This window comes from Castor canadensis, chromosome 7 (assembly GCF_047511655.1).
Source record: "Castor canadensis chromosome 7, mCasCan1.hap1v2, whole genome shotgun sequence".
In the NCBI taxonomy this organism is placed as follows: Eukaryota; Metazoa; Chordata; class Mammalia; order Rodentia; family Castoridae; genus Castor; species Castor canadensis.
Window position 1 is genome coordinate 47,052,024 of NC_133392.1, and position 26,897 is coordinate 47,078,920.

The 26,897-nt window shown below is 32.3% G+C and overlaps 1 protein-coding gene across 5 annotated transcripts in view; it reads right to left on the minus strand.

Annotated features, from left to right (window-relative positions):
- Pcdh15 (protocadherin related 15) overlaps positions 1 to 26,897 on the minus strand; it is a 1,704,270-nt gene that overhangs the window by 1,258,275 nt on the left and 419,098 nt on the right. For 4 of the 5 annotated variants that reach the window (XM_074078880.1, XM_074078883.1, XM_074078878.1 and 1 more), the window contains exons 1-2: positions 3,061 to 3,142; positions 692 to 740 (exon numbers count right to left, since the gene is read on the minus strand). The exons of the other annotated variant lie outside the window; for it this stretch is intronic. The gene's annotated coding sequence lies outside the window, so the exon portion shown is untranslated. Of the gene's footprint in view, positions 1 to 691; positions 741 to 3,060; positions 3,143 to 26,897 lie in introns of those variants that run through there. 5 annotated transcript variants of the gene reach the window in all.

Sequence of the window (26,897 nt, forward strand, 5' to 3'; positions counted from 1 at the left end):
ATGTGGAATATATAAATAGTGGTTGTGATGAGTAGTATACCATGGTCACTTCTAGTAGATCTGATGGAAAGGAAAAGGAAGGAAAAAAGAAAGGAAGGAAGGAGAGACAGACAGACAGACAGGCACACACACACACAGAGAAAGAGAGAGAATGAAAGAAGAAGAAGATGAAGTGGGAAAGGGAGAAGGTAGAGTATAGAGGAGGAGAAGGTGGAAGAAGGGAATAGAGAAAGAAAGAGAGAGGGAGGGAGAGAGAGAGAAAAGAAAAGAGAGAAGGATGGAAGAAGGGAGAGAGGGAGGGAGAGGATGAAGGAAGGAAGGAAGGAAGGAAGGAAGGCAAGCTAGCTTTTTGTCAATAGGGAAGACTTTCTTAAATTTGGGAAATAATTTGAGAAACATTTTGGATATAACACTTCAAATCTTTTAGAAACAACACCAAATCCTTCCCTTTTTACAATGGAATAGAATTCATGGCCAACTACCTGCAAATAAATCTGGAGCTTTTCAAAGGACTAAATATGGTTGGGCTGGAGATATTTTTCATTTCCTCTATTTTTCTCCTTTCTACCTTAATCCCCTTCTTATAGGGATTTAAACAACTTTAAAAATTAAATTTTATATCCATTCTTGTATAAAGAGTACATAAAAATATATTTTTTAAAAAGAATTCTTAGCCACTGCAATTACTTACCAGTGTCATTTCTCAGACATAATACTCATGTAATCATCACATATTTTTCCTTCAAGAGAAAAGCACAAAACTGTGTAAATGAAGGCATGGTCATTGATTTTTTAAAAATAGTTTTAACTGCGTAAAAGATCAGGCATGAAATTGTACAAGTAGCTGCTAAGGGAACAGTTTTGTTCTTGACCAAAGTGATTAAAATATGACTTTCAAGAAAGCTTAGTGACTACTTTGCATAACAAGATGTTCAATGAATGACCACTTCAGAGCATTTGGATATTACAAATCATTATAATACCAGTTTGAAATCTAAAAGGTCTTCTAATACTCAGCATGCTACAATAACTCCAAGAAATTATTTTTTGCATAGTTCAAGAGCAAGCATCTCTCCATTACTTTTTCCTGCTGAGAGAGTTAACACAGAATTCACCATTCCTTAAATTGTGTCTTATAGGATATTTGTGGTATCATTAGAATGTAAAAAAAACTCAAAGGTATAAAAGGGAGAGATGGGTCTTAGATATTCAAATAAAGACAGGATTTAGATAGATAGATAGATATTAAAAGATGTACTTCTTTTAGATTGTTTCTTCTTAAGAAAGCTTTATTCAAAAACCTTATTTCTTGAAAGTCAGAAACAGCTTCATAAGTTTTAAAAGCCTTCATCTATAGATGCAAAAGTCTACAAAACAGATTTCTATTATGCAAATTTAAGAATAAGTCAGCAGAATCACATTGCAGAGACTGGTGGCTGTTCCCTTTCATTCGTATTACAGGTCGTACTTTCACATAAAAATAGACATCTCATTATATTTGGCTAATGCTGGGAAAATGTATTAATTGTACAGACAATCAACTGTGATTTGTAATTTGTAATCAAAAACAGAATTTCAGGATTCTTGGTTATTTGGTTTTGTCTGTTTGCTTGTTTGGAAACAGAGTCTCCCTATGTATCCCAGTCTGGCATGGAACCAGTGATTCCCCTGCCTCAGTCTCCAAAGTTCTGGGATTACAAACCTGCACTACCATACAAAGCCTGACTATCTTTAAATGTTCTTTATTTCCAAGTGACCTACTGAATTTTTATATTCAAATTTTCAAAGTCCCAGGAAAAAATTAGTGAGCTCTTATGTCATGCTGATAGATGATGATAAAATAGGAACCACGTTTGCTTCTGTGTTAGAAAGATTTTTCGTGTATGTGTATTTAAATTTATGTAGCAGGATTTTGTTAAGGAGACTGCAAATGAATACCTTTCTTAAAGGGTTTTAATAGTTTATATGGCCCTCCATATATACTCTCTGGTTTTAAGTTTTTTTTTTTTCTGTTGTTGTTGGGTTATTCCCCCCCACCTTTGGATTTTTGAGATAGAGTCTCACTGTGTAGCCCTACTGGCCTTTAGATTTTTATTTTTGTAGGACTGGGATTTGAACTCAGGGCTTTGGACTTACAAAGAAGGTGCTCTACTACTTGAGCCACACTTTTGGTTCATTTTGCTTTGACTGTTTTGGAGATTAAGTTTCACAGCTACTTGCCTAGGCTGACCTCAAACCGTGATCCTCAGCCTCCCAAATACCTAGGATTACAGATGGGAACCAACAGTACCTGTTTAGCTTTTTGAATTTTAAGACAGGGTTTTGCTAAGTAACTCAAGAATGGTCTTAAATTTGGAACTCTCCTGCCTCTACCTTTCAAGCACTAAACTTACAAGCATGTGACACCAGAACCAGCTCTTAATTTATATTTTATAGATGCACCAAGTGGAAGATTTTAATGAGCTTATAAAATAGTCTGTTTTGTCAATGTATCCAGTGCTTTTTATCTACTTTATAACTTTTTTATGTGCTAGAGATACTGGATTGGCTACAATTTTGTGAAATTTGTTACATTCTTTTGTAATAGATCATTTTATAGAATCTGATATATTGATATATATTAAGCAATTATGAACTGACACTAAAATAATTTTTATTTGCATTCATTAGCCTTTCTTTAAATTGAAAATTTATATGTTAATCTCTATTTTTCTGTTAAAAATTATGCCCATATATTTAGTCCATGTACAATTTATTTTGATGTAAGGTGTTGTTGGGTCCAAATATACATTAGAAAAAATATTTAATGGTACTGAGGTTTGAACTCAGAACTTCATGCTTGCTAGGCTAAGCACTTTACTACTTGAGTCAAATATGAAACAAATATTCTTTCACACTTTGTACAAGATTTTGGCAGTCCATTATGCTAATCACACCATTCAAATTTCCAGGCAAATGTAAGTCTTTTTTTTTTTTACAAAAGTATAAAATCCTTAGTAATGGCATTTTGCAAGTCAATTCTCCAATTCCATGAGATTTAATCTATTTTAAAAATCGTACTTTTCGGGGAATGGAGGCATAGCTCGGTCTTACAGCCCTTTCTTAGTATGCTTGAAGCTTTAGGCTTGATTCTTTGCACTGAAACAAACAAACAAAAAGATACTTGCTTACTGTTATTTTTGGAATACATTTTTTAACTTTGAATGTATATGTGAAAAGTGTTTACAACTCCATCAAATATTGTCCATAAAATTCCTTCTAAAACTAAAACTAAAACTCAGCTAAAAATGTGTGAAGATTCAAAGAATAGTACACACAAATTCCTGTTTCACAGTTTTCCAGTCTGGGAGATTGGGGTTTTTGTTGACATACAACTGTAGTTCATGCAGAATATGATACCTCACCAGAGCATTGTGAAATGCTGAAGAATTTCAGGGAGGTAAGTGGGTAGGAAGAAATCATAAAATGGCTTCAAAATATACAAAGACATGTGGTGAATGATAAATCCAACAAAAGAAGTATAAAATAAATAGTGATAAGAATAAACAAACACCATTAGGAAAATATTGCTATTTGGCAATCTGCAAATAATACAGCTTATTTCCACTTGTTCAGGTTGTAGACAGGTCCAGGAGAAGGTCACAAAAGATGTGGCTAGAGAGTGTGAATTCTATGGAATGTTTTAATTTGATTGTTTCCAGTAAGTAGATTGCTAAATATGTTTTAATTTGATTGGCTTTAATAAATAGATTGTTAAGTATGTACTTTAGGAAAACTAAGATGTAAGAAAATTAATCACAACCTAGAAAAAATTGTCTATTGCACTGTCACTCACTTATGCTTCAGTTCAACAGTGATTTATTAGGGTGCCTGCCATGGATCAGACATCTGATTTCTGCATCCTCAGAAATGAACCAGGTGCATTAACTCAGGTGAGATTAATGTCATAAATTAGATGGGAAGATGGCTCTTCAATATGACAAAAACCACAGAAACTATGAAATAATGGATTGTAAATTTGTTTGCACATTATCTTCCTGGCAAAAATGTCATGAAAGTAAATCAAATGTCATACAAGATAGAGTTATTAAAACTCACGTTTCAGTCACAGGTTTAATTTCCCTAAAATACTTATGCAACCTCCCCCAAAAAACATGGATAAATAAGACTTTATCATTGAGAAACAGGCATCTTTTGAATGTTTTTCTCACTCTACCTTATAGTATTGATAAGATGCCTCCCTCTCTCCCTTTCAGGTACCTGTTTTAAAAAAAGTGTCAATTGTTTCCAATTGATGGGATGTGGTGGTGGGGAACAAAATATATCTTGTTCATAATTGTCTTTAAATTATAGTAGTCTCTAACAATAAATATAGAAGGGTATTAGGTTTAAAGAGATTATGCCAGGATTATACTGTGATGGAGACTCAGGCAAGGAATGGAACTTAATTTAGAATATGTGGCAAAGGATAGTGGTTTTGAAAGGGGTCTGTTTAAGCTGAGGCTTAAAATATGTGAAGAGAGTAGAAGTGTGAAGAAAAAGACATTTCAGCTGGCAAGACAACTGAAAGCCATGCTGGAAAAGTAAATAAATAAACAAAGCTTGATATTCTATGATTTATAATCTACTGAGTGTTGACAAGCATCTTTAAATAATTGTTTTCTAATTCCAAAGCTTAAAATCACTTTTAAATTTGATTTCAAAAGACTTTTACATTACAGTCTTTGAAATTGTGATACCTGGTAAGACAAGGTTTCAAAAATGTATTTACAAAAAATAAGATAGAAAAATAAATTGTAGATAGGTCATGAAAAAGGATTTTTTAATTTTAAAAATAACTTGAATTTCAACATGGTATTTTATATACTTTGGTAAGGTTTCAGATAATAATTGACAGTATAAGGTTAGCAATACTCTGGGTTTTCCAAAATACTTTCCTGAGTTCTATTTATAGTGCATGTTTAATTTGAACTCCTTTATTAAAACATGGCTTTTTATGGTGATATTATATTTTGATTCCACATTTCCATTAGCACAAAATTGGGTGTTGAACCATTATTACACCAGATGATACAAAGTATGTGTTCACAGGAACATCATCTCTAGCATTTTTCATTTTCATTTTTAAGAACTATTCTTAATTTATTAATAATAATTATCAGAAAGTACCAACACTAAAAATAAGTTTGAACTGTGTTAAGAAGTCTCAAATTTGAGAACCCTACACTAATCCAAACATTTTTTTGGGCATAATGTATACAGGACATTGTAATTGTTTTTATATTTCATGTTAAATTATTTTTGAAATGGTCTAATAAAATTTAGTTTTATAATTCTTGAAGCTGAATATTCCTCTGAAATCTCTTTCCCCATGAATCAATAATTTAAATAAATATGTATTTAGTTAAGATTCTACCATTTATAAATTTTTAGAATATGGTTTTATTGAAGATATTTTACCTATACAACTGCCCCATCACTATACTGAAATTTCTGTGATCTTGCTTTCTTTGCCAACATTGTGCTTCCTCAAATTCTTTGGAAATTTAAATGAAGACCCAGAGTTAAGGAATGAAATATGCTTTATGTTTCAACAAAAATTCTGGAACAAATCTTCATAATGCATAACAGAATCTGGTTGGAGTCAGAAGATTTCTGACATGAAGCGCAAATGCTTTTCTAGCCTGAGGTTGCTCATTTCATATCTAGGCTTCTCTGAAGTTTGTTGCTTATTAGTAACTATTTCAAGTGAGATATTTTATTTTAAGATATTTGGAAACAAAATAAATGAAAAGAACAGAAATAACAAGCAAATAAACTATGAAAATTAAATCTGACTTGACAGTTTAAAATTACCCTTATACTACTTCTCTCTCTCTCTCTCTCTCTCTCTACCATTAAGACACATACCTGCTCTTATCACCTAAGTGTACACACATGCATGCAAGAACTGACATTCAGATGCTCATACAGACATTCACATGTTTGCAGTATGTCATAATTGTTAGTAATACAAATTCTGGTATGAGGCTACATGGAATTGAACCTTGACTCTGGCACTGATTATGGTAATGGGGCAGGTTATTTAAATTCTCCATCCTTACTTTCTTTATCCATAAGTAGATCAATAAAGCACACTCAAATTCCTGTCACAATTAAATGAACTGATACACACATCATCACCTAAAAGAGAGCTAGTGAGTGTTCTTTTTTTTTGGTCACTGGGGTTTGAACTCAGGGTCTCACACTTGCTAGGCAGGCATTCTATCTCTTGAGCCACTCTGCCAGGCCTGGTGTGAGTGTGAAACGATATCATTCCTAGTACTGCTACTGCTACTATTTTAATACAGAGTAGGAGAATGTGGAAAGAAGACAGGAGGAAAACTGTGGGGTTTTATTGGGAGGAAGGACACAATTATGCTTTTAAAATGAAATAATATAAACATTCAAAACTAACCAAAAGAGAAATTAATCAAAACTTGTTTGAATGCTCTCTTTCAGAAAAGAAAAGAACTGCCATACAACCAGAAGTTCCACTCCTAGGGATAAAACTGAAGGAATGTGAGTCAGGTTACAACAACAGCATCTGCACACCCATGTTTATTACAGCAGTATTAACAATAGCCAAACTTTGGAAACAACCAAGATACCCCACTACTCATGAAGGCATTAAGAAAATGTGGTATTTATACACAATGGAATTTTATTCATTTACAAAGAAGAATGAAAATTTGTCATTTGCAGGTAAATGAATGGAAGTGGAGAACATCATTTTATGTGAAGGTAGCCAAGTTCAGAAGGGCAAAAGCTACGTGTTTTCTCTCATCTCTGAAACATAGACCTAATACAAATACAGCAATATTATGAATAACCTGTCATGCTAAGGGGATGTCACATACGAGTTGGGGAGGGAAAAAGAAGGAAATTAAGAAGATGAATATCATTGATGTACTTTCTATATAAGAATGAATGTAGAATTTTAAAACCCGTAGACATAACCATAAGAAAAGGACAAAGGCAGAAAGGAGAAAAATACAGGAGATGAACCAATTTAGGTTATAATACATACACCATGAAGAATCTCCTTATATAACTATATTAAGCAAACAAAAACGTCATTTTATTTTCTTTTACAAAATCAGAGATCAGGAGCACAGAATAGGTCCTGTCTGGGGGGTTAGTACCAGGGGGAGCGGGAGGATGGGGGAAATAGTACAGGAAGGTGATGATGGTATGGTACAAATACTATGTACACATGTATGTAAATGGAAAAATGAGACCTGTTGAAATCATTCCAGGAATTGGGGAAGGAGGATAAAGGAGAAAGATGGAGGGGGTGAATTCAAGTATGATATATTTGATATATGGTAAGAACTTTTGTAAATGCCATAAAATACAGCCATCACAACAATAAAAAAGATAGAAAAAACAAGGCAGATATTTTCTGAATATTCCAAATAATGTGGAGGTATTTTTGCAATCTGGAAATTATAGTTTTACACTGTGGTTTGTTAGAACATGAAATATTTTTTGGTCTTATGTAAACTCTTTTGCAACTTCACTTTTTTGCCGGTCTCAGGTAGTTCTTTCAGATGACTGTTGATCGATATTGAACTGAAGACGACTCTGCAAATCTCACAGGGTGTCTCTTTGTAATGCTCTTTTCTCTCCAGTTTTCAGTCATATGGCTTCTTGAAGTCTTAGACTTGCCAGTCACCTACTTCTCCTATACTCAGAGGGATTGCCAAGATTCACCTGATTTATCCTTAAACTGTATTTTGGAAATGCTCTCCAGAGCATAAGCCAGGGAAATCATAATGTTGACTTTATTTATTTCCCTTCTCTGAAGAATCATTGTCCTGAGAGAAGGGATAAAGGAGAATGATGGAGGGAGTGAATTCAACTATGATACATTATAAGAATTTTTGTGAATGTCACAGTGTACCTCCAGTACAATAATAAAACAATCACTATATTTTAAGAAAGAAGAAGAAGGACAGGGAGAAAAAGGAGGAGGAGGACAAGGGGGAAGAGGAGAAGGTGGGGTGAGGAGGAGGAAGGGTGAGGAGGAGGAGGAAGGGCTAGGAGGAGGAGGAAGAGAGAACAATAGAAAATTTCATTTTTAAAATTTTTCCCTAATTAGAAAAATGTGCTCTATACTATCAAATTAATGATATCGACTGGTTCTAATTGATTAAGATTATTTGTGTCTGTTAAGGAATAGTGTAATTACATCTGTGATGGACATTTTTCTGTGTGTCCTAGATAAATCTAGTTTTATCCTTACTTTTTTCTTACATCGTGTTTGCTTAGCTTTTTCCCAGATTTTTTATTTTCTAAAAAAAGTTACTGTTTATAGTTGTATCAAAGAAGTCACTACTACTTTTAGTAGCTTCTCACTTTGTATCTGCAGTTATGAAAAAATAAATGGACAGACATCATTTTTACATTAACATGGTTAGATAAGTTATAAAGATAAATAGTTCTTCTCCTGATTCTATCCAGAAGTAGAGTACTTCCCACCAGTATTTTAAAAAATACTGCATGTATGACCCTTCACTGTTCAAAGGAAGTACTGGGAAAGGTAGTCAGAACTGTGTCCAATTTGTGTCCATTTAACTGGGCAAGAGCAGCATTGGATGACCCAAGCAATAGGGACTGTGGCTATGCTACGTGGTAGCCATTCAGAAGTTAAAATTGATAGATTTGGGGTAAACACTGAAGATAAAAATCAGCAAAATTTGCTGATATAATGGATAAAGACAACAAAACAAAGAAGGGTAAGTCCTCCAATTGTTGCATAAACTACACTGTGGTGATGTTTTGAGTAAGGGATAATTCATATTGCTCTTTCTTTGATAATGTTCAGGTTAAAGGTAGTGTTTTTCTTTCTCTAGAAGCAACTGTTTTCATAGTGTTTGGTTTTTAAAGAAAGAATTCTTTATAGTAAATGAATGCAGAAAATATAAATGTAAATTTAACCTTTTATTTTATTGGTATTACTGTGGTTTGAGTTCAGGTTCTCATGCTTCTTGGCAACAGTCTACCACTTGATCCCTGCCCCTGGCTCTACTTCCCTTAATTAACATTTTTACTATATTTACATGTTCATCCTCAGTTCCTTTTTTGACACCAAATTTCAAAATAAAGGCTTAAGTGTGGCAAATGTATTCTGTTGAAACTATAGAAAATCACATGATCAGATCTGTCTTAAACTATGTATTTTTCATTTATTTAAAAGAACCTTTCTACATCTCAACTGGAGCTAAGAAACTATTTGTGTTTATGTGCTGAAGTAGAAGTAGCCTATAAACAATTTCCCATTTTGCACAGCTAATCTAAAATAATCATTTTCCCAGTTATATTATCCACCATGAGACCCTTTTAATGTTTTATAGGAGCTGTTTTTAATGAAGTTAAGTTCCTTTCATGCTTATATTTCTACTTTTTAAAAAGATTCAATAGGCTTTGGTATTTTCTTTTTTTCTTGTGTAAGACCTCACTTAATTTCTCATTTGTTAGATATCTCCATTCCTCTTGAGTTTTTGCACTATATTACATCCAACCATTGCTTCCTGAAGGTCTTTTAAGTGACTCAAATTCCCAAAATCTTAGTAAGTATTCTATGAATATAGGATGGAAATTTCACTATAATCAGCAACTTAATAAAAGAAAAATGAGGATAATACTCATAGAAGATGACCATTCCAATTATTTGCAGGTGTAGGTTGTCCTTCTCTTATCAAAATATTGTTATTGTGTGAATATTAATTGGACACCATAAACAGAACAAACAAGTGGAAATACAATTTTGCTTCCACTATTCATGGCCATACCACAATCGTGGGAGCATTATGGATGCAGTATAATCCCTTTATTTATCCTTGTGATTTTATTAGGTATAGCTTACATTTAAACAGCTATTTTATGATGCATAACACTTTACTGCTTACTAACAGTGAATAAATAACCAATTTTACTGTTCTGGAAAACATGCCTGTGGAGTATGCGTGTCTGCAAAACAAGCATAGAAGCATATGAATCATGTCTACTTCAACAAGAATTGTATCTTTTGACAGAATTAGCTAGTTAGTTGAAAAGAAATAGTATTACTACTGCAATTCAAATTTACTTATCATGGAAATTGTGCAAGCTAATTTATGTTTATTGTAAAGTATGACAACTGGAATTTTAGTTTACATTTAGACTTTTGGGATTTAATTTTGAAAATTTTATTATTTTTGACAACATATACCTAAAATCTCTCAAAAATATATATCCAAAGCTGTGTCAAAAGCACTGTCCAAGCATTACTATTAAATACCACATATTTTAAGCAATTCTGGCTGTCAAAAATTAATCAAATAGTTTTATGTGCTCATGACTAAAAGGAGGCCAATTAATAAAAATATTTTATGTTTTTATGCAACTTTTGTGAATGTATTTCCACTCTCCAGAACTTAATTTTGCTTTGAGGTAAGAAGCTCTATAGTACAATGTATGAGTGTTTGGTTTTATTGAAACTTATATTCTAGTCTTGGTTATATAGATTATTACCTCTCTTCATATCTCAGAGGGTCAAGTTTTTATCTGTAAAAATAAAGATTGTGAAGATTCTGAGACATATTTACAGAAAGAATTAAAATAATGTTTCTAGACTGACAATAGTAATGTCTTGCTATACATGACAAACAACTGAATTCCTATGCATTCATGACTAGAGTTGTTACTTGGTTCAAATATTTTGAAAAATTTTACCACTGTATACTAAAGCTAAACCTATACCCGCCATAATAATCAGCATATCCAAAGTATAGTTAAAGATACATGACAGAAATGAGATACTATCTATCAAATGTATACTCACAATAGTTTTATTTATAATATATCAAGTAGAAACAATCTAGATAACCTTCAATAAGAACATAGGAATAAATTTCAGTTCATCCAAATATTTATAAAATGGAGAAACATTAATCCCCCAAATATGAATGATTCTCATAGTTTTTATGAAGAATCAATAAGTCCATATACAGAATGATTATAGTTCTATGGAATTCAATAGCAGACAAGGTGTGGGAGGGTGAATATGGTGCAAATACTGTGTACACATGTATGTAATAGAAAAATGATGTCTGTTGAAACTAGTCCAGGAATCTGGGGGGAGGAGTGATAAGAATGAGTGAGGGGTGAATTCAAGTATGATATATTTGATATATTGTAAGAACTTTTGTAAATGACAAAATGTACCAGCATAACAATAAAAAAAGTTTTAAAAATTCTAAAAAAAAAGAACATAAAAAATGAATCCATGTGTAAGGTTGTTAAAATGTTATACTTTGGGATAGGATGATGACTCTGAGGTCAAGAACAATAAATTTCTATAATTTAGTATTTTTGTTGTTTATGAGAACACACACATGAAAAAGAGTTATCCAGGTATATGTATATTGAATGCATGAGTTATCAACGAAAAACAAATGTTGTGCTGTATATAACTTTATAAGAAATTAAATGAGGCTAAAGATGTAGCTTAGTTGGAGAGTGTGCCAAGTTTGATCCCTAGCACTACATAAAAGAAAAAACAAATTGCATAAAGCATTTTGGACAGTAGATTACAAATAATGAATGTTCAGGAAAACATAGCTAAATATCAAAATAAGTGTTATTTAAATATTTCATTTGCCAATTTCTAATTACGTTTAGAAAAAAGCCATTATGAACTACTCAGAGAAAATAAATTTTAGTAATTTAGTTATTGGACAAATGTTTTGCACACTTTACATCATAAGTATTAAGAGGACCAACCTCACAGTAATAAAATAATATGGAGTTGAGTTTTCATTTTAGGAAAGCCCTGCATATTTAACATCCAGAAAATTTTACTTCTCTTTCTTTTTTTTATCTTTTCTTTCTTTTTTTTTTTTTTGAGGCAGGGTTTCTCTATGTTCACTACTTAGCCCAGGCTGGCCTCAAGTTGGTCCACCTGCCTTATCCATCCATGTGCTGGGAATACAGCTGTGTAACACCATACCCAGCTGAGATAATTTATCATCCATAAATGAAATTGATAAGATTCTTGATGAAACTCTCTGTGCTTAAAACATAAGATTTGATTTGGTCACCATCATAGGCATTATTCTTTATAAAGCAGTTGACATACTTATAAAATCAAATTAAATTCTCATTTTATGAAACTAATAAAAATGAAATTCAGATGCAACTTAATTCAGATGTATTTTAATGCATTATTTGGTAAATCCACTTTGTCAGGTGTCTTCTACTATATTTTTTTCTCCAGGAAAAGTATACAAATTTGGGAGGGGAGAGATGACTGGGAAATGGGGTGTGGGGGGAATATTGTGCAAAAAATGTATACACATGTTTGTAAATGCAAAAATTATACCTGTTGAAACTATTCCAGGAATCAGGGGAAGGGGGGAATAAAGGAGAGTGGTGGAGGAGGTGAGTTTAAGTAGGATATATCTGATACATTGTAATAACCTTTGTAAATGTCAGAATTTACTCTCACCCAACAGGAAAATAAAAGAAAAATAATTTTTAATATTGGAAAATACTGTTTTATATACAAAGATACTGGTTTTCTTTTTCCTTTTCGATCCAGGCTTGTGGTAAACATCTCAGGTATTAGAGGCCACAATTTTTCAGTCAATACTGAACATAATATCTTCATGAAAATTCTAGATTAATTCTGTTCCTGCCATATACCCTGCTAGTTCTAGGCTACCACATTCCAAATGCTCCATCTCAATATTTGCCCACATTTCCATCAACACTTTTCCAGGTAAGTGTAGATATGTTTATTATTCACTTAGGCTTTCTGTAACAGTGTTTCTGAGGAGTGTAGACTTCCAAGTAATCTGGAGATGTATTTTTATTTTTAACTTTCTAGCATTCTCTTGTCATTGTATGTCACATTTATACTAGTCTCAGGAATGTATCACAGGAAAACTAAAATATATGAATAAAGAAGCACCTCATTTAGTGTCAGAAGTAGATTCAAATCCTAGCTTTCCCATTTACTGGAAGTATAGCTTATCTGTGTTATTTAATTTCTTTTAGACTGAGTTTAATCTCTTTTGAATGGGAATGATTATATCATTATAAGATATTTTAATAATAAGATTAAATCATCCAGGTGACAGTGGCTCACACATGTAATCCTAGCTACTCAGGAGGCAGAGATCAGGAGTTTCATGGTTCAAAGCCAGCTCAGGAAAATAGTTCATGAAACCCTATCTCAAAAAACAATTCACAAAAAAGGACTGGTGTAGTGGCTCAAGATGTAGGTCCCTAGTTCAAAACCCAGTACTCTCCCCCAAAAATTCAAATCAAATTGCTAATTATTGTTACACAAGCACTTGATAAATGACAACTACTTCTGTGCAGTAGCATTTCTCTTTTTAATATTATTTTTTGAATTAGCATACATTAATAATCATCTCATTTCATGTACTGTCTTAGAAACCCAGAAGAGGTATTGAAAAGCGAAAGGTAAACATTTATACCCTTCACCACAACTTTCTCGAAAATTTTTCATGGGACATATACTGTGCTTCATTTTCTCTCACGTTTTCAGCCTCTCACAGCTTGATGCTGTGTTTGAACAAGAGAGTAAGTCACTGTAAATCCCACATGCCTGGGCAACTGAGAAAAATATTTAAGAAAAGAATAATAGACTTTATTTTAAATTATGTTCTTCCTGCAAGGAAAGTGTAGCTATGCAACTGTTTTGTATAAGAAAATAATATTTCAATAACATAAGTGGTCTGTTTTTCTTTCCTTAATTCTCATGACCTATGGATACTTATTTCAGTATTATAGAAAGAGATGAAAAAGACAATGTGGAGCACACACTTTACCTCATTCGCTAGTGTATCCCATTCCGCATATCTAAGTTTATGCATAGTTTCTTCAGAGACAAGACTAAATTTTTGCATTTTCTTTCGTCTATCTTTTCCATGACCCAAAAAACTCAGAATTTCATAGACAGAATCAGTCACCAACTGGCTTTTGTTATAATAATTTTTTAAGAAAGAGATATTTTCTGTGAAAAAATAAAATACAGTCTTACAGTAAATAGATATTAAATGCCTGGGAAACCTATTATGAACATTTCATAATAGCATTTGTTACTTTCTAGGTTACTTCTTTCTTTCTTTCTTTCTTCCTCTCAACTTTGATAAAGTTTTCTTTCTGATTTTTCTAATATTCAAATGTGGCAGTTTCAAAGGTAAACCCAAAGGAATCACACTTTATCATAAAATTAATCTTGATATTTGGGCTTCCTGTCCAGCATATTAAGATAATACTTTATTTATTTCACAGACATTTTTCTTAGTTACAAGCAAAGGAAGTCAATTCTGCATTTGAAAATAAAAGTTTCCCTTTCTTTATCCTTCTTTATGCATCTATATATCTATGTATACACAATAATATAAACACATACAGACAAATACAAAATATACATGTACTTACATGTACCTGCACAACATATATGTGTATGTGCACATGTAGTCTTTTTACTGTAATATGGAAATAAACATATTAATAAATTAAATATAAAATATTTTTATAAATAAATTTTATTTCTAGTGTTCTCTCAGTAACTACACACTTTCTCTAAGTAACTACATCAAAAAATAAGTAAAAGTGAAATTTACTTCCTAGGAAGTTAAGTTCTTACAAACACATTTACTACTTAGTATAAGAGAAATTGTCCTCAATCTTGCTGGGCATCTTAATGTTTTCTGGAAAATAAAAGTAATGGAAGGAGGAAAGTCGGGAATTAGAAGAATATAAACTGAATAATGTTGATCTAACCTGACATCTGAGAAGCAATTGGTTATACTAACTACATGACTGGGTATAATTTTTTGGTGTCATACAGGACCTTCTTTCTCTCATAGTTATTAGAAATTCTAGGGTGCCTTAAATTAATACTGAAGACAATAAATACTTGTTCCATTAGCAATAATAAAGGAAGTAGAGCAGAATACAGAATCTAGGAAAACAGTTTTATATGAAACCATAGCACAATATTTCCATTTACTTTCATTGTATGTAGGTTTAAAGCCATCTACTGTCATTAACACATTTTGGAATCGCTGCCAAAATTCATGTGTCCAGTTATACTTTATAAAACAAATATGTACTTATGTTAAAATTATAGAAGAGAGATATGAAATGTCACTTTCATTAATAAAATAATTTTACATTCAAAGTGATTTGCATAATTCATGTGTATAATCAGCTCCATTGCCTTGCCTCTTTAAGGTTAGTGATTTTAGAATTCTTCATCAGTTACTATTCACAAGCTTGAATACAAAAATCTAAATGGTTTAATTTACATCCAAATTAATAATTTAATAATTACCTATGAGTTAAGTAGTGTATGTCATAAATGATTCACAGCACTGAGAAAAGAAGTTATAGCTTATCATTAAAACAAAAATATTTTTAAAACTTATTTAAGCTCTGTATCCTTGGGCACTAATAACCAATCATCAGCAAATATTCTTCCTTCTTAACTTCAATGACTGTACATTATGTACATAATTCTGATGTCTGATAGCTCTTTTTCTTACTCTTAATTTCCTTCATTTGGTTATTCAGTGCATACATGACTTCTTATATAGTGTTGTACTACCTACACTCTTATCTGATTAGATAAAACAGTTATCTCAAAATAAATATATTGAAATATAGTTCATCATTTTTTCTTAACTGGTTATCCATGAAGTTTATACCAGTTACCTATCTTTCAATGGCCCCATATCCTAAACTCATTCTCATGCATCTTGTTTTGAATATACCATTTTCTCTTTCAAAATAGTGTTTATTTCTTCCTTCATGTTGAATGCCTTCCAGTAAGTTTGTATCCTTATAAATTCTGAGTTATAACAGCTTCTCTGATATAACTATAATCACAATATTTAATAATCATAAGGACCCAAACCTACTATGTGCTTAATCTCTATTTATTAAAGTAAAGTTTAAATGTAATTAAATCATATACTATTAAAAATATTAAAGTAAAAATACTTCATTAAAGGTAATTATTTGATGCTTCTATAAACCATATATATTAATCATCTAGGAATAATAGGGTTTATGCACAATAAAAGTCTTTTGATCTGGATTAGTCAGTTCTTGCACATGGAGCGTGGTGGTATTTTGCCTAGCATGACCAAGGATCTGGGTTCCATTCCGAACACCTCAAACAAATTGTGAGGGAGGTGCAGAAACAGACACCATAACTTCTTAAAGAATATTTATAGATGTTAGTGTCATGAAAACCTTTGAGAAAGAAATATTAAATGTATCAACCCAAGTAAATTTGTAATCTAATTGTTTACATTTCTATTGAAACTCAAGTCCTGCTGCCAACAGGTACTATTATAGCAGTTACATTAAAATGTTCAACCTTTCTATTAGCAGGTGAACCAACTTGTTAGGTAAAAACGGAATAGCTAACTATTTCTCATAGGCTATATGAGAACAAAATTATTTAGTTTAAATTCTTCTAATCCTAGTTACCTTCTTTCAATACTTTTATTTTCCAAAGATGTCAGCAGGTCAGTTTTCACTACATTCAGACCAGGTAACTGTGCTAAGAACATTTTTCTCAAAAATTGAAAGAAAACATTGTAACTATAAGTTGACTTGAAATAACCCTCTGTTTCTTCTATCACAGCATTTTTTGGTTCTAAATCACACTTTCAAAAGCTTGTAGAAGGAAGAGACTAATGTCAGGAAACCTAGATTCTGATTAGTTTTGCTATGGTTTGCTATACAAATCTGTATAAATCACAGTTTCTTAATAATTGCACCATAAGTTTCAGATTAAATAAAGTTGTTGTGAATGAACTTGGAATTCTAAACAGTTGCTCAAATGAGTTTCTTTTAACCTCTGAATTTTAAAAATACCATAATGTCAGTATGACAGATTAAATTTTTCTTCTGGGTTCCCAAGGTTTTCACAAAATCCTTTTGTCTATTGTTAGTGGCTGTGTAATGTAAAAAGGAAGGAAGTGCAAATATTTTTCATTATCCACTTCTGCACATTAAAGAACTAATTAGCCTGTGTTTAGTCTCAGTAACTACATTTTCTTCTAGAGATGTTATATATTCTTGATAATTGTCTTGCCACATAAACACATCTAACATTTACTTGAATGTATATTGATTTGATAAGATAATATGCCTATCAAATGCATCTCAAGTCTCCAAAGCAGATGTATACACAGTTATTTTACATTTTTAAATGTAACAAATTAATTGTAATTTAGCTATTTTTAAGGCCTACTCTAATAAACTGCAGGTCCTACCATATAAAATTTACTTGGAGGATTCTTTTCTTTCTTTTTTTTTTTTTTCGCCTTACCTAATGGGCACCACAGCTCAGCCACCCTACCTTGAAAATGCTCAAGATACTCATTTGAGCCTACAGTTGGAAAATCATCTAACACAGAGCCTATTCTATAATAAAATTTTGAATATCTCACACAATCTTTTCTTTCATATAATGTTTAATTTGTGTTAGCTGCCATGATGGAGATATAAGTACTAAGTCTCATACATAGCCCTGGATTATTTTTTAAACTCAGCCTTTTAAAAATAGCTTCATCTAGAGTACCTTCTAAATTATTACAATCCTCCCATATTTAAAATTCTTGGGACAAGTAAAAGGAGAATGACTTTATTTGCTAAAGAAATGTTTCTCAATTTCTTAGTATATTTGTAATAGTATTTGTTTTCCATACAACTTTTTTGGGACCATTGCTCTCATCACTATCAAAACAATGACTAAGTCCACATAACTACCTGGGGAACTACCATACATAAGGTTGTTACTTGTGTTTAGCTTATGTAAACTCTCCCTTCCCCTTGATCATTTATATATTTATTTTTAATTTTTGTCCTTGATTTTAGGTTTTCAAAGTAGTTATGATCCTAAAGTTATATACTTTATTTCCACAAATACTTTTATTCATCAGGTGATATTGCATCTTGAATGATGGCAATCAGATAAAAATGATCATACATAAATAAAATGTACAACCATGTGGTATCTATGAAAATTATTTGGCCCTTCTTGCTGACTTTCTATACTTTAAGCCATATGCTAGTTTCTTCATTTCAAGACCCTGTGTAAGACATATGATTACTTTTAAGGAACAAATAAAACAAATCCCACCTGTAATAAAAGAAAAACCTAAGATTTCATATCCTGCTTTAGGTAGTAAAACTGAATGTGTGTATATTTTATATATTACACAATAGTAAGTATTTACATGTTACTTGGGTCAGTCAATAGTGCTGACTTAACAATCAGTTAATCATGGTTAGTTATGAAGTATCTCACAAGTAATATATTTTTCATTGCTATTAAGGTAGCTGACAATAATTTATCACAGTTATCCTTAAGAAAGTCATTACTTCTCTCTTTTCAATTCATGTGGGGTTTGATCTATCCTCAATGTATAGAGGTTGACCCAGAACTCACCTAAGGCACACTGTATGCCATATTCTTATTTCCTTGGTAAAGTAGGAAAAATAAAGATTATTAAATGAGTTATCTCAAAGTTAAATGTATTCTCTTGAAAGTGTTCTTCCTTCTCAGATTATGACTTTCCAACTTTGTTCGATGTAATAGTACTTTTCATTTTTAATGCATCAATAATCTCAATTGATAGCTTTGAATTTTTGCTCTGTAATATGTTTGGTATAATTAAACAGTCAGTTTTTCTGTCCTACCCCTTCAATGCATGAAAGCATGCTTTTTCTTTCTTTTAGACTTAGAAAATGCTCATATGAACTGCTTATTGTAATTTTCTTGAAAAGTTTATGGTATCACAGTTGTCATGAGAGAATTCAACCAGTTGTGCAAGTAAGTTCCTCAAATGATAATACTGAGAGAGTAGGACTGAGCCATTTGCAGACCTGGGACTGGAAAAGTTTTGAAGAGATGAAAGCTACTAATGTATGCAGGTTCTGGAAGCCATCATTACCAGGGGCTTCTATGGCTTTTGAAGTAGCTGTTGGAAACTACTGATACCTCTTGTTACTTTGAGCCATCAAAACCTATCCCCAGGATAGAGTGAGGAAAGAAGTTTTGCCAGGCTTTGTAGCTGCTAGAGTAGGTCCAGCAAATAAAGGGCATGCTCCCTCCCTTCTGTCACACGTGGTAAATATTGCTAATTTGTAAAATAATTTTTCTACTGAATGCAGATAAAATTTTGCAATTTATTTCAATAACAATCACTAACAATCATTTGTTAATAGGACCAAAGATAAACTACTTCTTATCACAGGCCTAGGGGTAATAGAGTGTGTGCCTGTTGTGAAGCTATTTCATTTCTGCTGTTTATACATTTCATCATGTTAGAGCTGGAATACTACAAACCCACTTCTGCTTCAGAATTATGTCTATTATGGGGAGGAGGAAGGGATAAGGTATGGCAAAGAGGCAAAGGGCTCCATCTTTCTTATTTGCTTTCTGTTCTTATCCTTGTCATTTTAACAATGCTCCCCATAGCTTCCAGTGCCTTAAGAAAACACCAGTTGAATCCAATTAACAATTTTTTCAGCACTCACAGAGCCAGTCTTATCATACCAATCTAAGATGCAATACTACAGCACTCAAGTGCCTTCTCCAAAAGTTTCAGTTTAATTGCTCAAGGCTACTTCTCAGGTCCAAGAAACATAAAGCAGCTTCCCCATGGCAGGGGTTCTCTTCTAAGCTTCCAGCTTCTATAAGTTCTACAACCTACAGTTGTTTGCCTAGCATAAAGTTTGCATTGTATTTGTATATAATCCTAACAATAATAGGTAAATCCCATCATTTCCCACATGTGAAAGATGAGAAAAATGAAGCAAAGAGAAAATGGAGCAAAAGTAGAAGCCATGTCATGGTGGAATGCAACCAACATTAGGACAAGCAGTGGGACATGCTCAAAAGAGAATGCATCTTTCCACAGAAGTACAGACTTTGCTGTGACTCTAGAATCACCCTTGTGGGAAAATTGTCCATGAGTCAGAGAGCTACGGACTGTATTAGTGGAATAGTAATGATCTTCCAATATCTTTCTCATTGAGTAGATAAAGATCAATAATTCTTCCAAAGCCTAAGTAAATTAGACATCTCAGAAACATTGAGTAGATTAAATAAGCAGTAGCAACTGTATGTCACTGGAAAATAGCTAAAAAAAATAGTTCTGCATCTATCGTAAAACAAACAATTATGGTCATATGGGTTCTACCCAAAATCTCTCGTTTTAAAACTCCTATTAACTGTGGTTATAAAAATGAACAGATTTATAAAATGCAATGCACTTGAACATAAACACTTCCTTGAATATCAGCATAGTCATCATATGTTTGGAAAAATTTTGCCCTTTTAACATTGATTAATGCAGTGCTGATATCTTCATTCAATAATTTTCTAATGAGATATTTACCCAATTTACATTTTGCTAGTACAAAATTTTATTTTTCAAAATTTCCAATGGAGAGGGAACTGTTAAATATCCAGAAGCCCCAGTTAATGAGAATATTCATATATGTGAAAGGCTGACAATATCCTAACAATAGAGGACAAACTCAGACAAAATGCCTATGTTTTCAAAGACCTCAAAACTCACTGCTAAGGGTGTGGTTATGTTTCAATAGTATGGTAATAGCGAACTTTCACTGAACCCTTAAACTGTGGCAGTTTTTATGCTAAGCATGAAATATCTTCTTATATTTTTCAATAGGTCTGTGAGGTAGGTCTCAGCTTATCTATATGTATACACTAAAATAATGAAGTTCAGAAAAATTGAATTAATGTTAAGGTCACAAAGCTGAATAATAAGTAAACCAGTGAATTCAAATTTAAAACCATCTGAGTCCAGAATAGTTCTATTATTTTTTGTAAATAATTATTCTGGGATCAAATCCATATAGTAAGCTTTGGGGTTGCAACACAGATTTTTAAATAAATTAGCTTATCTTCTGTTTTATATAGCATTTGGTTGTCTTTTTTTCTGGATACAAAAGTTGGTTGGAAGAGCAGACTTTTTATATATTTTGAGATTTTATTTCCAGTCAAGCAAACTACTTAGAACCAATGATATAGAACCAAACGCGTAGAATTTTAGGGCTCATGCAGTAGATACATAAAAGAAATTAAGGAAAAAATATCACCTAGAAAATCTTATTTATAGTAAAAATGTGATTAAAATAAATTCGGATTGACTCTGTGAAATATAAATTTGCAAATTTTGGTTTTTAATATATAAGAACTAGCTGAGAAAATATAAACATAGAATACTTAAATCTCTCAGTTAATGAAATCATAAAACACTGCTTTAGAACTCCTCTTGTTCCCTGAAAACAGATTTCTACAAGAAGATGGGCTTAGTAGTGACAACTATAGTTACACATGATGGAAATATGATTCAGTACTTTTTTTCAGATACTATTAGGAAATTGTATATACATCCATGCATATCCAAACATATATTCATCTGTATATATGTATATTTGAAAATACAAAATTAGTGAATATTTGAAATATTTTGCCTGAACAGTTATTATTAAAATTGTGGAAAATAAAGAGTTAAGCTCAAAAGAGACTATGATTAATAATATTTGGCCACTTAAAATGTCTTTAAGTGTGAAATTTCATATTATTTGATAGATCTTCTTGACAGAAAGTCATTTGAATCTCTCCATATCACATCTCTTTATATATCTAGATCTATAAATGTATGAAATATTTTTCTTTCATATTCATTTAAGTATCAATTATTAAGCCCTCAGTGCTCTTTGCCACCAGGAATTTGGAGTAAAGGCATCTCTAAAAACCTCTGTTAATTATAAAATAGTTATTTACTGTATACTAGTTTAACTGATTACTTTTCCTCTGAGCTGATTACTTTTCCCCTCTCTCTTTTCTGTCAAAGAAGGCTGCTATGAGTTGACCTACAAAGGAAAACCTCTACATAAAGGTAAAATTAAGGAATAGACATGGTTCATGTTTAGTAAGAAGAACTTAGAGCAAGAAATTATGTGTCAAATACTTACCAATAGGAACTTAACAGCAAAGATAATGCAGGGATCAAGCAGAAAAGACAGGCAGAGAGCCAGTGTGGGATGCATAATTTAGTTTGTTGCTAGATTGTGGGAAGCTTCATTTCATATAAGTAGAAATCAAGAAAAGAGGACAGAGTGGGACAAGCATCTAGATCTTTAACAACAGGATCCATACTATTGCAATCCTTTAACCACAGGAAGATATTTACCATATGTACTACTTGAGAATCAGTGTTGGGTATTGTTCTTTCTCTCTAAAATCAAAATTGAGGCACACCCAGCTAGCTCAGTCAGTAGAGCATGAGACTCTTAAAATCAAAATTGAATTTTTTTCCAAAAACAAGCATGTCACTTTCTGCCCTAAGAGTTAGATTATTCACAAAACACTATTATTCAATAAATAATTGCATTTATTCTTAGTATAAGATAGAATAGCAGAGCTTAATGCCCACCTCCCCAAATACCTAAGCTAGTAACTTTTGTTATTCTAAATTCCCTTTCTCTTTCACACACATAAACAAATGATTGAAACACAGAATGATGACATTATTATTATTATTAAACTGTAAATGTACACTTTTGGGGGAGAGTTTTAAAGTGTCCAGCCCATTTCTTATTGTAGCATCTGTCATGGCTTTTGGATTATAGCAGACATTTAGAAAATGGTGATGGCTGGTTGGAGATTGAAGTATGTGCATATATACATACAAGGATGGATGGGTCAATGAAAAAAATCAATCAATCAGTGCAAAGGATAATGCTGGTTGTACTGCACTTTTTAAATTTACATCTGTTACAATCTAAAATAGAAATTGCTTCATGACTGTCATGGGAAAAATGAATACCATGAATTCTTTTTATCTTTCTTGGAGTACTGGGATTGGAACTGATGGGCTTGTGCTTGCTAAGCAGGAACTCCACCATTTGATTCATTCTCCTAGACCTTAAGAGAAGAAATTTCTGGTAAGGCATAGTGGCTCAAGCTTGTAATCCTAACTGCTCACAAGGTAGAGATTGGGAGGATCACTGTTCAAGGTAATCCTGGGCAAAAAGTTTGTGCTACCCCATCTCAACTAATGCCAAGGCATGATGGTACATGTCTGTAATCCTACCTAAATCACGAAACACAAATAGGATAGCATTACGGACCATCTTAGGGAATAAATTACAAATTGATATCCTCTCTTAAAAGTAAGCAACATAGAAAGGACTGGTGGAGCAGCTTAAGAAATAGGGTATCTACATATTAAGTTCAAGGCCCTGAGTTCCTACCCCTGTGACATGCCCACACAACAAAATCTTACTAAGGTGCTGCAATAGAAACGTAAAAGAATCTAAGATTGCCATGACATAGTAAAAGTAGTTTCAGTATACTGCATATACATCATCTAAATGGATAACATCATATAACTATTTGGGGAGTTTTCATTTTATACTTTATCAGGGCCTTTCCTTATTCAGAAAGGTAATAATTGTTCCCTGTATGTTTGGTGGAACATTGATTAAAATAGATATTTGGGTTGTGCTTTTATCTAAATTTCCTAAATCACCTATTTAATTTTATTGATATTTATAAAAAAACTTTTAGATTTTCTATGAATTTTGAGTTACTGTAAGTTAATTTGAATATGTTTTCAGACATGACTAATACTTTCATGGGAAATTATTTTTTCTTATTTTCTGGCAGTACCGGGGTTTGAGCTCAGGATCTTTTTTTTTTTTTTTTTAAATCTAAAAAATAGGTTTTTCATTTAACAGTATATTTCCAAGGTTCATAATAAAGTTTTGGTAAACTTGCGCCTATGTAAAATGTCATCATTGGGGAAATCTGAGTAAACTGTACTGTTACTTTATAACTTTTTGTGATCCTAAAATTATTTGAAGATACATAGTTTTAATAGGGAAATGGCAAAGATATTCACCATATACATTCTTTTAAGGATCAAACAAGGTTCAAAAGTCCTAAATTAAGATTGCAGATTTTTGGCCCATTAACTAGATTTTGGCTGCAGATATTTGTTTAACAAGATGTGAGAATACACAATGTTTTTAATCTTCTTTAAGACCGTTATCTACAGAATGTAAAAATTTCAAATGTCTATGCCATATTTGAATTTTAATCTTTCTGGGTTAGACCTGATGATATGTAGTTTTTTTTAAGTTTCATAAGAAATTATGACATGCACCTAAATTTGAAAGCCACAGCTTTAATAGACATTTCCAGAAAGTAAATGAAATTTTCAGACCTGACCATACACTGACAAAGATTTAAATTTTAAGTCCAGTGTCAAGACTAGGGATTTTTAGAGATCTGGATCCCTCATATAGCAAGCTGGTATAGGGAGCAATATTTTTCAAGTCCTCACTTAGAGCTCAAAGCCAAGTCTCCTAGGAGACAGAAATACACATTCTTTCTGTTTCTTTCAGTTGTCATGGAGACAGCCATAACAAAAGCAAAGGGGTTTCCTAGTTATGGCTGCTGATAGGATACCTACATAAGATCAGAAACACCGCATGGCCATTATATGGGTATGTATATAAAGGGGACCATTTTAATCCTAGGCATTCCGGTTTTCTAGGCCTATTGGGTTTGTGTGTGTGTGTGTGTGTGTTTAGTCTGCTAATTTCCCTTTCTCAGTCTTTTTTTTTTTTTGTACAGGACATCTTATCCTGTGTTTTATTTATTTATTTATTTATTTATTTATTTATTTATCTTTTATTATTCATATGTGCATACAAGGCTTGGTTCATTTCTCCCCCCTGCCCCCACTCCCTCCCTGACCACCCTAGGTAGATGTTCTACTACTTGAGCCACTCTGCCGGCCTTTGTGTTGGATATTTTCGAAATAGGGTCTTGTGAAATTTTTGCCCAAACTGGCTTTGAACTATGACTTTCCTGAACTCTACCTCCTGAGTAGCTAGTATTACAGGTGTGAGCCACCAGCACCTGGGTATGGAATTTAAAAAAAAAAATTAACGATTTGCTCAATCTCTACTCAGTCTCTCTTCTGTTTCCAATGTAACTTATGACCTCTGTCTCCCCCATAGTCAATTTATCAATGCTTGGATTCTCTTCTTAATCTTTGCAATGTAAACGCTTTTAAGGTTTATCAAATTTCTTCTTTGCATATGTTCTTTTTCACCAGCTTTTGTCTTTCTTCCTCTTTATTTATTTTACTTCACTTTGTTGCTTCCTTTATAATTACATTAGCTTGTTATTTACTGGTTAATTTTCAGCATTTTCTATTGTTCAGTATAAGAATTAATGATTAAATTGACTTCCAAACAGCACTTTAGCTGTATTGCATGTGTTTTGATATGTGATGTTTTCATTAATTCATTTCTAAGTTCATCTACTTTCAATGATGAGCTCTTCTTAGACTCAAAAATTATTTAGAAGCTTATTGCTAAATGCTATGTATGAAAATCTTAAAGTGTTCTTGTTATTGAGTTTTAGCTTAATTGCAATGTCTTCAAAGAATATGTGTTCTACAGGAAAGATTTTTAAAAATTTGTTGTGACAAGTTTTATGGTTTTATATGTTGATAATTTTTATAAAAGTGCAATTGAAAAATAAATGTGTATTTTCCATTTGTATTGTATAGATTGAATAGTTTAAGCTAGTTAAGTATCTCATTTAAAAGTAAATTTTTCATAGCCTTATTTACTTGTTTATTCTGTTTTGATCATTTAATTGAACAACTAATGACATAAGTATGATAAAAATAGGATTAATAACCACTATTTACAGGGAGTTCAAAAAAACTAAACTCCCAAAAGATCAATGATCCAATGAAGGAACAGGAAAATGAACTGAGTAGAAATTTTTCAAGGAAAGAAGTACAAATGTCCAAAAAACACATGAAAAAAATTTCAACATCCTTGGTCACAAAGGAAGTGCAAATCAAAACCACATTAAGATATCACCTCACTCCTGTTAGAATGGCTACTATCAAGAACACAAATAACAACAAAGGAACCCTCATATACTGTTGTTAGGAATGCAAATTAGTACAACCACTACTGAAAACAATATGGAAGCTCTTCAATAAAACTAAAAATAGAACTAACAAGTGACCCACCAATACCACTCCTAGGCATATATTCAAAAGACTGTAAGTCAGGTTACAACAAAGGCATCTGCACATCCATGTTTATTGCAGCACTATTCACAATAGCCAAGCTATGCAAATAGCCAAGATGCCCAACAACTGATGAATGGATTAAGAAAATGATTTTATTCAGCCATAAAGAACAATGAAATTTTGTTGTTTGCAGGTAAGTGAATGGAACTGAAGAATGTCATCTTAAGTGAAGTTAACCAGATTCATAAACACAAAGGTCCTATGTTTTGTTTTTTAATTCTGCATATCCAATACAAACACAAGCATTATTATATATACTTATAAATATATACAGAACATGTGTCCAAAAGTGGGGCTGTTAGTGGAGAATAAGGAAGGAGGAAAAGAAGGAAAGAATGATAGAAAGTGAATAAGGATATGTGCCTTGTATGCACATACAAATAATAAAATAATAAAAAAAAACTCAAAAAAAAAAAAGAAAGTGAATAATAATGAAATACATCAAAACTTGTAGCAATGAAACACACTGAAAACTATTGAACAACATGGGAGAGAGGGAACAGGGTGAGGAACAGTAGTTGAGGGGGGCTAGACTGACTTCAGCGCAATATATTTATATGTCAAATAACAAGACAAAATTCCTACTAAACAACAAACAGACACCTGAACACTGATGGACAAGAACATCAGGTGATGTTAAGGGGAGGGCAC